This window comes from Bos grunniens, chromosome 2 (genome assembly GCF_055505025.1).
Source record: "Bos grunniens cultivar Pamir isolate PY7600 chromosome 2, Bosgru_T2T1.0, whole genome shotgun sequence".
Taxonomy (NCBI): Eukaryota; Metazoa; Chordata; class Mammalia; order Artiodactyla; family Bovidae; genus Bos; species Bos grunniens.
Window position 1 is genome coordinate 3,767,554 of NC_141166.1, and position 14,778 is coordinate 3,782,331.

At 52.8% G+C, this 14,778-nt stretch overlaps 1 protein-coding gene across 7 annotated transcripts in view; it reads right to left on the reverse strand.

The window, feature by feature from the left end:
* Positions 1 to 14,778, reverse strand: part of CAPZB (capping actin protein of muscle Z-line subunit beta) — a 140,014-nt gene that overhangs the window by 72,652 nt on the left and 52,584 nt on the right. For 2 of the 7 annotated variants that reach the window (XM_086325585.1, XM_086325564.1), the window contains exon 1: positions 13,558 to 13,696. The exons of 3 other annotated variants lie outside the window; for them this stretch is intronic. The gene's annotated coding sequence lies outside the window, so the exon portion shown is untranslated. Of the gene's footprint in view, positions 1 to 70; positions 9,162 to 13,557; positions 13,697 to 14,778 lie in introns of those variants that run through there. 2 more of the 7 variants (XM_086325574.1, XM_086325558.1) reach the window with 2 other exon arrangements.

Genomic DNA, 14,778 nt, shown 5'->3' on the forward strand with positions numbered 1-14,778 from the left:
CCGGGGGAGACCGGCCAGGCCCCCAGGACGGCAGCATCTGTCTCAAGTGGAGGATTCAAAAGATAGTTACGTTTGTGGAAGGGGGCCGAGAAGTTTGGAAAGCTGCCCTGCTCTCAAAGTCTCATGCACTTTCCTTCTCCACCTCGATAGGCTGGCAGACGTAGGACTCCTAACTGGTTCTGCAGTGAGAAGGCTCAAGGAGCAGTCAGGCTTTGTTCTCTGCTGTCACTGGGCCATGACCGTCAGGACATGTCACCAGGTGAGGCTGCCCGATGAGCTCCAAGCCAAGGACAAAAAAAAGGCAAAGAACAAGACGCGCGCCAACGTGTACGGGCTGCAGTCATTCATCCGAGGCTGGGCCTACCTTCCCAGGTGCCAGGCCCTTGCAAAACAGACCAAGACCAGAAACAGTTCCAGTCAAGAGCTCCCTCCCGGTGGCCAGGTGGACAAGGGAGGAAACTGGGGTCGGTGCTCTGCAGGGCCAGGAGGATAAAGACTGCTCTCCTCTCACACTCATCTCTTCATTTAATATTCATACTGCATGGTTCCCTGATGGCCCACTGGTAAAGAATCCACCTGCCAATGCAGGAGACTCAGGTTCGATCCCTGGTCCGGGAAGATCCCGCCTGCCTCAGCAGCTAAGCCCGTGAGCCACAACTACTGAGCCTGTGCTCTGGAGCCCAGGAGCCTCAACTACTGAGCCCACGAGCCGTAACTATGAAGTCCTTGCGCTCAGAGCCTGAGCTCCGCAACAACAGAGACCACCTCAATGAGAAGCCCACGCACCACAACCAGGGAGCAGCCCCTGCTCTGCAACGAGAGAGAAGCTCGCATGCAGTGAAGGCCCAGCACGGCCAAAAGAAACAAACAACATTCATGCTGTAGACACACGCTGAGAGCCACCGCCAGGCACTGTAACTGCAACAAACCGCGGAGGGAGGCAGGCAGGAACTGAATCGGGGCGAGACTGGGAGACTGCAAGGTATTAACACGCTGAGAGCCACCGCATCAGGCACTGTACCGCAACAAACCGCGGAGGGAGGCAGGCAGGAACTGAATCGGGGCGAGACTGGGAGACTGCAAGGTATTAACACGCTGAGAGCCACCGCATCAGGCACTGTAACCGCAACAAACCGCGGAGGGAGGCAGGCAGGAACTGAATCGGGGCGAGACAGGGAGACTGCAAGGTATTAACACGCTGAGAGCCACCGCCAGGCACTGTAACCGCAACAAACCGCGGAGTGAGGCAGGCAGGAACTGAATCGGGGCGAGACTGGGAGACTGAAAGGTATTAACACGCTGAGAGCCACCGCGTCAGGCACTGTAACCGCAACAAACCGCGGAGGGAGGCAGGCAGGAACTGAATCGGGGCGAGACTGGGAGACTGCAAGGTATTAACTCAGTGCACAGTGGGCTCTCACGCAGAGGGAAGCCAGGGCTGCGGCGCAGCAGCCAGAAGTAAGGTGACACAGGCGGGCCTGGGAGGACGGGGCAGACCACCGCGTGCGACGCTGGGAAGCGCACGAGGCGGGCGGGGCCCTACACACCCAGCCAGAGGCGCCGGCTGATTCGCAGCCTTAATCTGCTCTGCCCAGACCCATCTCAGGAGTTCTGAAAGCCCTGAATCAACAAGCTCCAGAAGCTTTATAAACTACACGAGGTAATCCTGGAAATGCTACATTTGACAGTAATAAAACATAAACTCTGAATCCGACCACCTGCACTTCCGTGTACATGAATCACAAACAGGCTATGGGACAAAGACCCGCTTTATATACACCCAGAGACATAACGCATATGCTAACTGAAGGCAGTTCCCCCCCCAGGTAGCCGATACAGCATATACAGCAGGCTGTTTGTAAAAAAGAAACAAAAACAAAAACCCCTGTCCATCAACAAGAATTCATTCTGAGACGCAACAAACAGGCTGTGCTCTGCAGACACACACGCACACTCCGGAAACCTCACAGCACTTGTTCCACTTAGTGGAATTTCCCAGCAGCCAGGTATTCCCCACGTGTGCCAGGCCTGCTGTGCCAGCCAAGCCCACGGGACGCGGCCCACCGACATGAAGACATTTTAGTACTTCTAGGGTCAAGAACACACGGAAACTAACTTGCTGCTGCTGGCTTCTGTTCAGTGCTGGGCTCTGCCACTCATTAGCTTAGGACTTGGGCACATTTCGTAACCTCTAGGGACATCTACTCATCCTGTGAAGGGGAAGAAAGGAAACTACACTTAAAATGGAGCCGGGTGGCCAGAAGGGGGAGCTCTCAAGCACCGACACACAACACCAATTACACACTCCCTCAACAGGAAGAGCGGACCCTGCGTTCCAGGAGGAGGAAAGAGGCTTTCTCCTTGTCCAGCGGCAAGCCCAGCCCACGGGAAGACATCACCACCTGCACCCCCGAATTCTCCCCTTCCTCCAGCGGCCATTCCTTCTACGCACCTCTTCTCAACTTCCTTTTTCTCTATAAAGTAAGGTTCCTTCCCTTTGTTTGCTACACTTTGCTATTTTTTCCTGAACTGTAATTCTTTGCAATTCCCAAATAAGTCCATTTTGCTGGTAAAATAACCAGCTATTTTACTTTTAAAGGTTGATAATCCATAAAATGAGAATACTATCTACTGCACAGAGTCGTCAGGATGATTTAGAGAATACTTGTGAAATGCGTAACACATACTAGTATATATTTGATTGGGAGTGCTTTTGTGTATGCACACAAGTACATATTTCAATTTTTAAAAATATTGTAAAATATAAATATTTTATAACATCTGCCCACTCAAGGCAACCCAGAAGTCTCTCCTATTGCTCTCAACAGAAGCTAGCAGTTCAAAACTCTGTAAATAGCTCTGTATTCCCTTGGCCAGGCAAGAAGAGAAAACCCTAAATGAATCAAGTCAAACTACTTGAAGAGTATAAACTAATGGGCCAAAGACCTTAACAGATGTCTCATCAAACATACACAGACGGTAAGTAGCACCATCTGAAAAGATGCTCAACATCACACATCACCAGAGAAATACAAAGCAAAATGAGATACTATTACACGTCCATTAGAATGGACGAAACCCAGAATTCTGTTAACACCAAAAGCTGAAAGGAACGTGGCACCTCAGTAACTCCGATTCACTGTCGGAGGATGCGCATAACGGTGCTGCTGCTGCTAAGTCACTTCAGTCGTGTCCGACTCTGTGCGACCCCACAGATGGCAGCCCACCAGGCTCCCCAATCCCTGGGATTCTCCAAGCGAGAACACTGGAGTGGGTTGCTATTTAGCCACTTCCAAAGACAGCTTGGCAGTTTCTTCCAAAACTCAACATACTCTTGCCACACAATCCAGCAACCACGCTGGAAACAAATGTTCTCACGAAAGCCTGCCCTCAACTGTCTATGGCAGCTTTATTCATAATTGCCAAAACTTGGAAGCAGTCAAGATGGCTTCAGTAGGTGAGTGGATAAAGAAGCTGTGGTAACACAGACAATGGGGTGTTATGACACCATGAAAGGGTACGCAGGAGGCAAATTGTGCACGCCCACCAAGTGGGAAAAGCTGATCTGAAGAGGGCACATACCGTATGAATCCAGCTACGACCTTTCGGAAAAGACAAAACTACACAGACAATTAAAAAAAAAAAATCAGTGACTGCTAGGGGTTGGAAGGGAGAGAGGGATGAGAACAGCACAGCACAGAGGAATTTTAGGGCAGTGAAACTGTATTACAATACTATATATAATGGTGATAATGGCAGGCATGTGTCATTCAGGGCTTCCCTGGTGGCTCAAGTGGTAAAGAATCTGCCTATAAGGCAGGAGATGTGAGTTTGATCCCTGGGTCGGGAAGATCCCCTGGAGAAGGAACTGGCAACCCACTCCAGTGTTCTTGCCTGGGAGATCCCATGGACAAAGGAGCCTGGAGGGCTAGAGTCCATGGGGTCACAAACAGTCGGACCTGACTCAGTGAAAACACACACACACACATACACACACACGCACACACACACACACACACACACACACGGGCTGACCTGCCTACACACACACACGCACGCACACACACACGGGCTGACCTGCCTACACACACACACGCACGCACACACACACACACGCGGGCTGACCCGCCTGCCTGCTTGGTTGTGCTGTGTGCAGGGATCAGGGGGATATGTCGTTTCAAATGTGTCCAAATCCACAGGATGTACAACCACCAAGAGTGAGCCTGAATGAAAGCCATGGATTCTGAGTGATGAGGATGCAGGGCAGGTGCGTCAGCTCTGACGCTCGCAGGGGATGCCGACAGCAGGAGAGGCCCAGGGTGCAGGGGAAATCTCTGCAGCTTCTGCTCACCTTTGCTGCACACCTAAAACCACTCTAAAAAAAATAAACAGGCGTTTCTCAACTGGGATTGATTCTGCCCTCCCCACAGCGCCCCCAGGAGACGTGAGGAACGTACGGAGACATTTTCGGCTGTCATCACTGTGCAGGAGGGGACCCGGTGGGAAGGCGCCCAGGACGCTTCTGAACGAACACCCTGCGATGAACAGGACGGACCCCAACAACCTGACCCAACAGGGCAGTAAAGCCAAGCTGGAGAAACCTCGGCTTAAAAGAATTGTTTTGGGGAATTCCAAGCTCCCAGACTCTGGTTAAAGCTAAGAATCCGGAAAACTGCACACGCACAGAGCATTTTACGTACAATTCTAACTCATAGACTACCCGTAACCCTGAAACGTCTGGTCTTTGGAAATAATGTCAACTAGATGTTAACAATACTCCTGAGAACAAGGGAAAGTTCTTAAAAGAAGCCTAGCTACACTGAATCTTTAACTCAGACATAATGGGAAGTTCAGAAGGGATTAACCAGAAGCTCAGTATTTAGAAAAAGGAACAACATAACTTGACCAGAAAAGGTCCACGTGAAAAGACACTGTTCCCATGCTTCCGAGGAGCCTGTTCACAGATCCCCACCTCCAACGCACTGACCACAGCCTCACTCCCAAAGCGCCGGCAGCATGCAGGCTTTCCTTCCAGACAGTCCTCTGACTGTTTTGAGTTTGAAAGCATTAAAATATTACTGCAAAATGGTCTAACTTGTATTTTGAATCAATCCTAATAATCTAAATAGGAAACACTCACTACAAATTTCTAAGGCTAAAGATGTCTTCAGTTCAGTCGCTCAGTCATGTCCAACTGTGTGTGACCCCATGAACCACAGCACGCCAGGCCTCCCTGTCCATCACCAACTCCCAGAGTCCATCCAAACCCGTGTCCATTGAGTCGGTGATGCCATCCAACCATCTCATCCTCTGTTGTCCCCTCTTCTCCTGCCCTCAATCTTTCCCAGCATCAGGGTCTTTTCAAATCAGTCAGCCCTTCACCAAAGCATTGGAGTTTCAGTTTCCACGTCAGTCCTTCCAATGAACACCCAGGACTGCTCTCCTTTAGGATGGGCTGGTTGGATCTCCTTGCAGTCCAAGGGACTCTCAAGAATCTTCTCCAGCACCACAGTTCAAAAACATCAATTCTTCGGTGCTCAGCTTTCTTCACAGTCCAACTCTCACATCCATACATGACCACTGGAAAAACCATAGCCTTGACTAGACGGACCTTAGCTGACAGAGTGATGTCTCTGCTTTTTAATATGCTATCTAGGTTGGTCATAACTTTCCTTCCAAGGAGTAAGGATGTTTAACTGTCGTTAAATTAGTAAATGACTAAAAAGCTTCCCATAAAGCCAAGCAACATGGGAAAACTTAATGACAGCTTGCAAAAATATTTTAAATTATAGTTAACTGGAGCCCTTTGCTTGGGAGTCATCCCAAATCCTTAGAGGTCCAAACAGGAAACAGCACAAGAGGATGAAGAAAACATGGCTGGTCCACAGCTACAAGCAACATGCGTGGCCCCAGAAATAGAATGAGTGGGGCTGGGGAAGCAAGTGCCAGAGGGCTACAGAGGGCGCGGCCACTTCCAAGAAGCTCACAGCCCAGCAGCCCTGAGCCCCACACGCGGTGCACACACACTCTACACTGACACAGCAAGGCCTTCCTTCTCATTTGCCAAGACGAGGGGACGACGAACACAAAACTCAGAAGAGAAGCCCAGCAGCCCTGAGCCCCACACGCTGTGCACACACACTCTACACTGACACAGCAAGGCCTTCCTTCTCATTTGCCAAGACGAGGGGACGACGAACACAAAACTCAGAAGAGAAGCCCAGCAGCCCTGAGCCCCACACGCTGTGCACACACACTCTACACTGACACAGCAAGGCCTTCCTTCTCATTTGCCAAGACGAGGGGACGACGAACACAAAACTCAGAAGAGAAGCCCAGCAGCCCTGAGCCCCACACACTGTGCACACACACTCTACACTGACACAGCAAGGCCTTCCTTCTCATTTGCCAAGACAAGGGGACGACGAACACAAAACTCAGAAGAGGGACAAGGAGCCACGAGGGAAATATAAAACTCGACATTCATCGAGATCCTGCGTGAAATAATGGACTCAGAGATATTCATGGTATCAGGATGCTTAAACTTACACATATGTTAGCATAGTCCTTTACAGCTATCAGGGATCTAAGTATTTCTGAGCTGATGTGTGTGCCGTGTATGACGGGGGTCCAGTTTCAGACTTTCACACGTGGCTGTCCAATTTCCCCAACTCCATTCAGTGAAGAGACTGTCCCCACTGTATACTCATTCGTGACTCCTCTATCCAAAGTGAATTGACCATATACGCACAGGTTGATTTCTCTTTTTCATTGTCACTGTTTCACTTCACTCAATATTTTTTAAAGGTAACATGGAAAAAAAAAAACCAAGAGCAAGCAAGGACAGGCACTGGGATCAAGGAGCTCCGAGTCTAAAGCCTGAGGAGGGGAAGAAGGAAGGTGTTCTTGCATGGAACCTACCCCCACCCCGCGTCTGACTCCAGCGCCAGGACCGGGCGCTGAGAGCCTCGCCTTTGCCTAGTGAGATCCCCTTCACAACCACCACCTGGGTAACCGTAGCAGCTTGGCAGGAAGCGGGCAGGGAGCTCTGCAACCCTTTAAGATCTTCCCCCAGGGCAGGGAGCTCAAGGCCTCTTGGGGCTTTTGCCTCCAGCCCTTAGAGGGGTCAGGAGTGCTCTGCTTTGGTCTTAGCCGCACGGCCTGGGATCTGGGGAGAGGATGCTAAGACTCCCCCTGGTGGGCTGCGCACCGTCCCCAGGGTAAGAGCAGACGCACCTGCTGCACCGTCCTGCCCTTCAACAGCCCCTGCAGGCCCGAAACTAGGCTTCAGCTCCACCACCGAGCCTTGAGCGCCCTGAACCGGGTGCAGGGAAGGAAACCTAGTCCCGACACTCGAGGAGCCAGCCACAGAAGAGCACAGGGTCCTGAGGTGAGTGTGAGGGGACACGGGAGCTGCAGACGGGGCAGCTCCGGGTACACCGCGTGCACGCATGCGCACCTCGTCGTGAGTCAATTCTTTCCCTAGGCTTTCCAGGCTCTTTATTTTGTCCAGTCACCCCGTGACCAGGGGTCTCCACGACACGGTTCCTTTGAAATCCTAACTGGTCCTAGACACACTTCCCCTTCATCAAAGGAGCTTTCCCGGCTCCCCCTTCCTACTGGTGGCATTTTCCAGGCTGAAAGGTAAAAAGGACAAGAATGACTGTTTCGCGTCACTCTGGAATTCTCTACCCGTTCAATTAGCTGTTGAATAATCTGAGTGCTCCCAAGGTGACAAGCATTGGTTCTGACACTGTCTCCAGGAGCTCGTGGAGCAGTCAGAATCCACACAGGGAAAGACTGCAGAGGAGCCCTTGTTAGGGTGCGGCATACAGAGGGGACAGCCAGCCCGCTCTGCGCTGGTGAGGCTCACGGCGTCAGTTCAGATCTGCGGTTGTGTTTTCAGGACATCAACAGTGAGGGGACGTTTTCACTCTGCTGGTTTCTCACGCGGCTTGAAGAAACACATGAATTGCTTAAAATCACCTGATGACAAGTAAAACCACTGCTAATACTGTTTCGGGACAGAAAGTCAAATAAAACACCACAGCTGAAGAGACCTGCTACGGGATTGTCAGACGCCGGGTGGTGCTGCCAAGCGTCTGCACACAGTGGAACCTGGCCGGCCGCAGGAACTCCAAGGGCAAAGACTAACTCGGAAATCATCAGCAACAACAGCGACTCCATCTCCTGGCGGGGGTGCAGAGAACAGGACATGTCCTAGCCGGGGATAAGCTCAAAGCTTAATGCAATAAACACCTCTGTCCACAAAAATGAGACACTTTGGGAGTAAATGTGCACCAAAGATCCTCAGAAAGAGGGGACGGGGTCCACGACCCGTTATTACTGGCTGAGCAAGGGTGCCCCAGGCCAACGCAGAGACCATGGGTGCAGCAAGATGGAGAGGCTGGGAAAGACTGGGGCCTGGCCCCAGGAGGAGCGAGGGGTCAGAGCAAGGCCGGCTTCAGCCCAAACCCCAGAGGGCAGCGGTTTTGTCGGCAGGCTCCAGGGAACGGAACGGAACCTCCGTGCTCCCAGCAGCTTTGCGCTGGTCAACTTCTTAAGTACAGCTTCTGTGCCATTCTGCTCGGCCTTTAAACTCTAAAACCTGCTTCTCCAGGAGTCATCAGGAGCCCCCGAAGATTTCTCCACAGAGGACTGAGAGGAGTACTGTCAAGTTGTAGAGAATGAAGCAGACTAGTTTCCAAAATCCCGCCTGAACAAGCTCCCCCACCCCTCGCCCGTCTTACAGCGAGACTCTGGCCATTGCCCCGCTGAGGGGTGGAGTCCACGTTCCCCCACCCCTTCTTGGAACAGGGAGTTTTCTGACTCCTACAATCAGCAGGGCTGACCTCGGTCACTTCTGAGCCATAAAAGATCATTCATCCTCCCCCTCGCCCGCTCAACACTCAGGCCTGCAGCCCAGCGCAGCCGCCCTGAGGCAGCCACGCTGTGAGGAAGAGCCGCCTGATGAAGAAAGGCCACCTGAAGAGACGCCTGGACGGTGAAGGGAGAACCCTGGCCAGCCTGCAGGTGCTGCCGGCTTCAACAGCCCGAGATCCTGAGCCAGAACTGCCTGGCCGAGGCTCTCCCCTAAATGTCCGGCCCCCGGAACCAATGGAGATAACATGTGACTGCGGCTCTTTGCAGTCACCAGGTTCTGGAGTGGTTCTGAGACGGCAACAGTAACCGACACAGGAGGAGGCCCGTGGCGCCTGTGGGGAGCCCATGTGACCAGGGGTGGGGCTGGAGAGGACGAGAGGGCCAAAGACTTTAAGAGGCAGGACAGACAGGTCAAGGGAACCTACTAGAAACGAGGGGTCTGAGATGCCTGAGCTTTCCAGTGGGGCCCCTCTGCCCCCCACGAGACGATGCCGCAGCCTCACTGGCGTGTGTACAACTGCGTGTGCCCTTTTAAAACAGCGACTGTAATTTCAAGGACACGCAGGAACTTCAAACTGCTCTGTTCTCTGAGCAGAAGCCCCGCCTGGCCTGCTCCAGGGACTGGTTGAGGCCGATCTGTACTTAACAGCATCTGTCTACACATAAACAACCAGCCAAAGCTTCAAGGCCTTTATAGTTTGTTCTTAAATTCATCAAGTCCTTCCCTCGTTTACATTCCCAAGAGGCTTAGCAAATACTTCACAGACAGCACAAAGGCCAACTTCGCTGGAGCCCAGGCTGATTTATCACAAGTTTATGGAGTCTAAAGGCACCGTGGTTTTTGTCTTGTATAATCTGTGACCCAACAGGCGACTCTGTTTAAAAGCTGAATCTGTTTTCTGCCATGTGGCCCGGGAACAATGTGTGCCGGGGGCTACGTGGGGAAGATTTGCAGGGCGGCCCGGCCAACCACTCATCTGCAGGCCGCTGGGAAACTGCACAGTTTGGATTAACAAAAAGAAAAAGTGTTTCCTTGCCCTGACTGAGTGCCCTCTGGTTGAATCTTCTGCGAGGGACGTGTGGATGACAGCGGCCGGAGGGCGGCAGCCCACCAGACACACACAGGCCGTCCCTGTGGATGGCATGCCTTCCCAGGGGAAATTCCAAAACCCTACACCAAGCTCCGCAAAGCCACAGTGGAAGCCCATCTGGCGGACCAAGCCTCTGCTGAGAATTTTCACTGCTGGGTCAAGGTCATCTTCAACATAAAATTAACCATTTCAAGGTGAAAGCAATTCAGTGCCTTGGGACAATGTTGTTTTGATCACCATGAAAACAAAAACACAAGCCTCTGCTTTAAAAAAAAAAAATTCTGCCAGAGGACTTCCCTGGCAGACTAGTTAGTGGTTAAGGCTCTGCACTTCCAGCGTGGTGGGAAGGGGTGGGTGGGTGTGCGAGTTCGATCCCTGGGAAGGGAACTAAGATCCCACGTGCCAAAAAAAAAACTAAATTAAAATTAAAAAATAATAAAAGTCCTGCCAGGATCACAGGGATTTAGATCCAGATGGGCCTTCCAAGTTCATCTAAAGCCTGACCCCTCATTTTACAGACAGATGGTGAGGCTCAGAGGAAGCTGTGCAGGGTCCCACGGTCAGCAGCAGAAGCAGCACATGCCCCAGGCGGCATGGGGAGAGCGTGCTCCCCACCCGGGCCCTCTTTCCACCCGACTCTGGCCCTGCTCCACCGCCACAAGACGGGAGGCATCGCCGCGCGAGCTGAACGACTGAGACGCAGTCCCTGCCCGAGAGGGGCCGGTGAGCCAACGCACGCCAGGCGAGCCGCGGGCAGCAAGGGCCGCGCCCCTGCAGAGCGACCCAGCATCGCACTCCCCCGGCCCTTCCAGACGCCCGACGTGGCTCCGTGGCCTCCCGTGTGAGCAGCTCGAAAGCGCGGACCCTGGTCTCCGCAGCGGCTCCTGGGGCCAACCCGAGGCGTGAACAAACCAGCTCTCCGTTAATCCTGAGAGGGACTCCCTCTAAAATGCTTCTATACGACGACGCGTGAACCGGTCAGTGCGTTTCACCCACAGAGGACGCCGCGCGGCGGCCGCTCCTGGACCGGCCTGGCTCTGCACCCCGAATTCCCCTACCTCTCCTGTCAGGCCGCCGGCTGCACTCCTGCCCTCACCTGCTATGGGCTGTGAAATCAGAACAAACAAACGAAACAAGCAAACAAACCAAACAGGAAAAAAACCCAACTGTGAGAGGAGGAGCAAGTCACAGATTCAAACACTTGGGTCCAGAGTTACCGTCCCAGAGTCTGTGAGCACTCTGACACCGTATGAAGCCAGGTGCGTGTGTGGTACGGTGCGTGTGTGTGTGCGATTAAGTGTGCTGTGGTGGGTGTGGTGTGGTGTGGGTGTGTATGGTGTGGTGTGGGTGTGCGGTGTGGTATGGTGTGTGTGGTATGGTGTGTGTGTGGTGTGGGTGTGTGTGCGTGGTGTAGTGTGTGTGTGGTGTGTGCAGCGTGGTGTGTGTGCGTGCTGTGGTATGGTGTGTGTGGTGTGGGGTGTGTGTGTGTGTGTGTGGTGTGCAGTGTGGTGTGTGCGCACGGTGTGGTATGGTGTGTCTGATGTGGTGTATGTGTGTGTGTGTGTGGTGTGGTATGGTGTGATGTATGGGTGTGGTGTGGTGTGTGTGGTGTGATTGTGTGTGTGTGTGTGTGTGTGGTGTGATGTGTGGGTGTGGTATGCTGTGTGTGGTGTGGTGTATGTGATGTGATGTGATGTGTGTGTGTATATGTGTGTGGTGTGGTGTGTGATGTGTGGGTGTGGTGTGATGTGTGGGTGTGGTGTGATGTGTATGTGTGTTTGTGTATATGTGTATGGTGTGTGTGTGTGTGTGTGTGGTGTGATGTGTGGGTGTGGTGTGTGTGATGTGTGTGTGTTTGTGTATATGTGTATGGTGTGGGGGGTGTGTGTGTGTGTGGTGTGGTGTGGTGTGTGTGTGTATATGTGTGTGGTGTGGTGTGTGTGTGTGTGTGTGTGAGGTGTGATGTGTGTGTGTGGTGTGGTGTGATGTGTGGGTGTGGTGTGATGTGTGTGTGTGGTGTGATGTGTATGTGTGTTTGTGTATATGTGTATGGTGTGTGTGTGTGTGTGTGTGTGGTGTGATGTGTGGGTGTGGTGTGGTGTGATGTGTGTGTGGTGTGGGGTGTGTGTGTGTGTGTGTATATGTGTGTGGTGTGGGGTGTGTGTGTGTGTGATGTGTGTGTGTGGTGTGATGTGTGTGTGTGTTTGTGTATATGTGTATGGTGTGGTGTGTGTGTGTGGTGTGATGTGTGTGTGGTGTGGTGTGATGTGTGTGTGTGGGGTGTGTGTGTGTGTGTGTGTATATGTGTGTGGTGTGGGGTGTGTGTGTGTGTGTGTGAGGTGATGTGTGTGTGTGGTGTGTGTGTGGTGTGATGTGTGTGTGTTTGTGTATATGGGTGTGGTGTGGTGTGTGTGTGTGTGTGGTGTGGTGTGTGTGTGTGTATATATGTGTGTGGTGTGGTGTGTGTGTGTGTGTGTGAGGTGATGTGTGTGTGGTGTGGTGTGTGTGGTGTGATGTGTGTGTTTGTGTATATGGGTGTGGTGTGGTGTGTGTGTGTGTGTGGTGTGATGTGTGGGTGTGGTGTGGTGGGTGTGGTGTGATGGGTGTGGTGTGGTGTGTGTGTGTGTTTGTGTATATGTGTGTGGTGTGGTGTGTGTGTGTTGTATGCGTGTTGTGGTTCTTCCCCTTTACTGCAGGAAGGGGGGTGGGGAATGAAGCAGGTCAGCCCTTCATCCTCCATCCTTCAGGCGCTGGGAGCGGAGCGCCGCTGAGTCTGGCCCCCAGGGCGTCCCTGCAGGCCGGCCTCCGTGGGTGCTGGCGCTCTCCCGGGCTGGGAAGCACACAGCTTATCTGCCAGGACTTCTACACAATAGTTTTTGGGTGCTCCAGGGCCCTTTCCTCCCTCATTTTCTGCTCACTTGACACAAGTTTTCCATTTAGGCTGCCAGGAGTCTCAAGAAAGGCAGGTGGAGTGTTATTTCAAGTTTCCAAGTCATTAAGTACCAACAAAAAATGGCAGACTTCCCAACTCCCACCCCACCAACACCCTCCTCCCGGTTTGTAAGAAGTACATGGCTCCCCTAAAACCAGAATGGGAGAAGGCACAGACCTTCTGGTCAGAAAACAACAGAACGAGATGACCACAGTCCACGTTCACCCACAGCAGACCTGCTCGTTGTCTTCCTGGGTTCCGTTCAGCTTTCTTTCCTCAATCCTCTGCCCATCTCTTCAGCCCAGAACGGTACCAAGACATAATCCTGCCATTTTGCTTTTCTCCCTGTTTACTGGACTCCCCAAGGCCAGCTTCCCTGGTGGCTCAGAAGGTAAAGAATCTGCCTGTAAAGCAGGAGACCCAGGTTCGATCCCTGGGTCGGGAAGATCCCCTGCAGAAGAGAATGGCAACGCACTCCATTACCCTTGCCCGGAGAATCCCACGGACAGAGGAGCCTGGCGGGCTGGTCTACTACAGTCCATGGGGTTGCAAAGAGAGAGACACGACTGAGCCTCTAACACTGTCCCCAAGGCCAGCTGAGGCCATCAGGAACATACAAATGCCACGGTCCTAGCAGAGACCCCCAGTTACCTCAGCTTCCCCTCCAGCAACGAGGATGTCCAAGTGCCTCTCCCCCCTGATTTGTTTATTCTGCAGCAAAACCCAGCAACCTCCATACAGGCTCTGTGTCGACGCCTAGAGCGATCGGCTCATCTTCCCTTACACATCCTGCAGGGAGTGAAGGGTCCACAATGAATCGCTCAGGAGGTGGAGCACTCTCTCGGCTGCGGGGTGGGGAAGGAAAAGGTTTCGGATACCCAAGGTTTACATTCCCCAAATCTCTCAACGGCAGGCCGGGGGACAGCTCCTCTGCAGGGACAAAGCTAGCGTGGTGAGTTTGGTGAACAGTGAAAACTCCCCACCAGGAGTCAGCAACTGGGATCCGCAAGGGGCAGAAGGGCGCAGCGCACGCTACCTGCTCAGGCGGAGCCCCTGCTGGGAGCGAGGCTGCTGGGAGCGAGGCGCGCAGCGCAGGGGTACTCTGCAAGCAGAGAAGGGCCCTCCTCTGGCCCCCTCCACCTCTATCGGCCCGGGCTCGCAACCTCAGAGAGCCTGCCGACCATCCTGCGTGCGGGCACTCCAGTCGCAATCAGCACTCAGCCTAAAGGCACAGTCTTTTCTCGGGCTTCCGTTCTGGGCCACTGGAGGAAAGCCTCACAGCAGCTTCGTGAGATGGGCACTGTCACCCCCAGCTTTACAGACAGTAAACCGAGGCTCAGAAAGGTCCGGATCCTGAGCACGCACGACAGAGAAGGACACAGAACAAAATCCATGTTCTGCCTCCTGTGAACACACAGAGTGTGCGTGTGTGTGTGTGTGTGTGTGTGTGTGTGTGTTTCATTGCTAAATCGCATCAGACTCTTTGCAACTCCATGGACTTCAGGACGCCAAGGTTCTCTGTCCTTCACTGTCTCCCAGAGTTTGCTCAAATTCATGTCCATTGAGTCAGTGATGCCATCTAACCATCTCTCTAGAGAATGCTAACAACCCAAACTAGAAGAAAATCAACTTCAAGTGACGGGAGAACAACTTGCTAGCTCAAGAAATCAGACAGGGGCCGCGAGTCTCTGATTTTGGGCTGGGCAAACGAGGGACAGCTCTACCTCCTAACAAATTCTGAAACCCGTCCCCCTGCACCACAGACTCCACTCTCACAACACGTCAGTGACGGGTGGATTTCTCGAACACGGTACAGACTGTCTCTCTGGTGGATGGTTTCTGGACTCCTCAGAAGATCTGAAAGGTGCCATG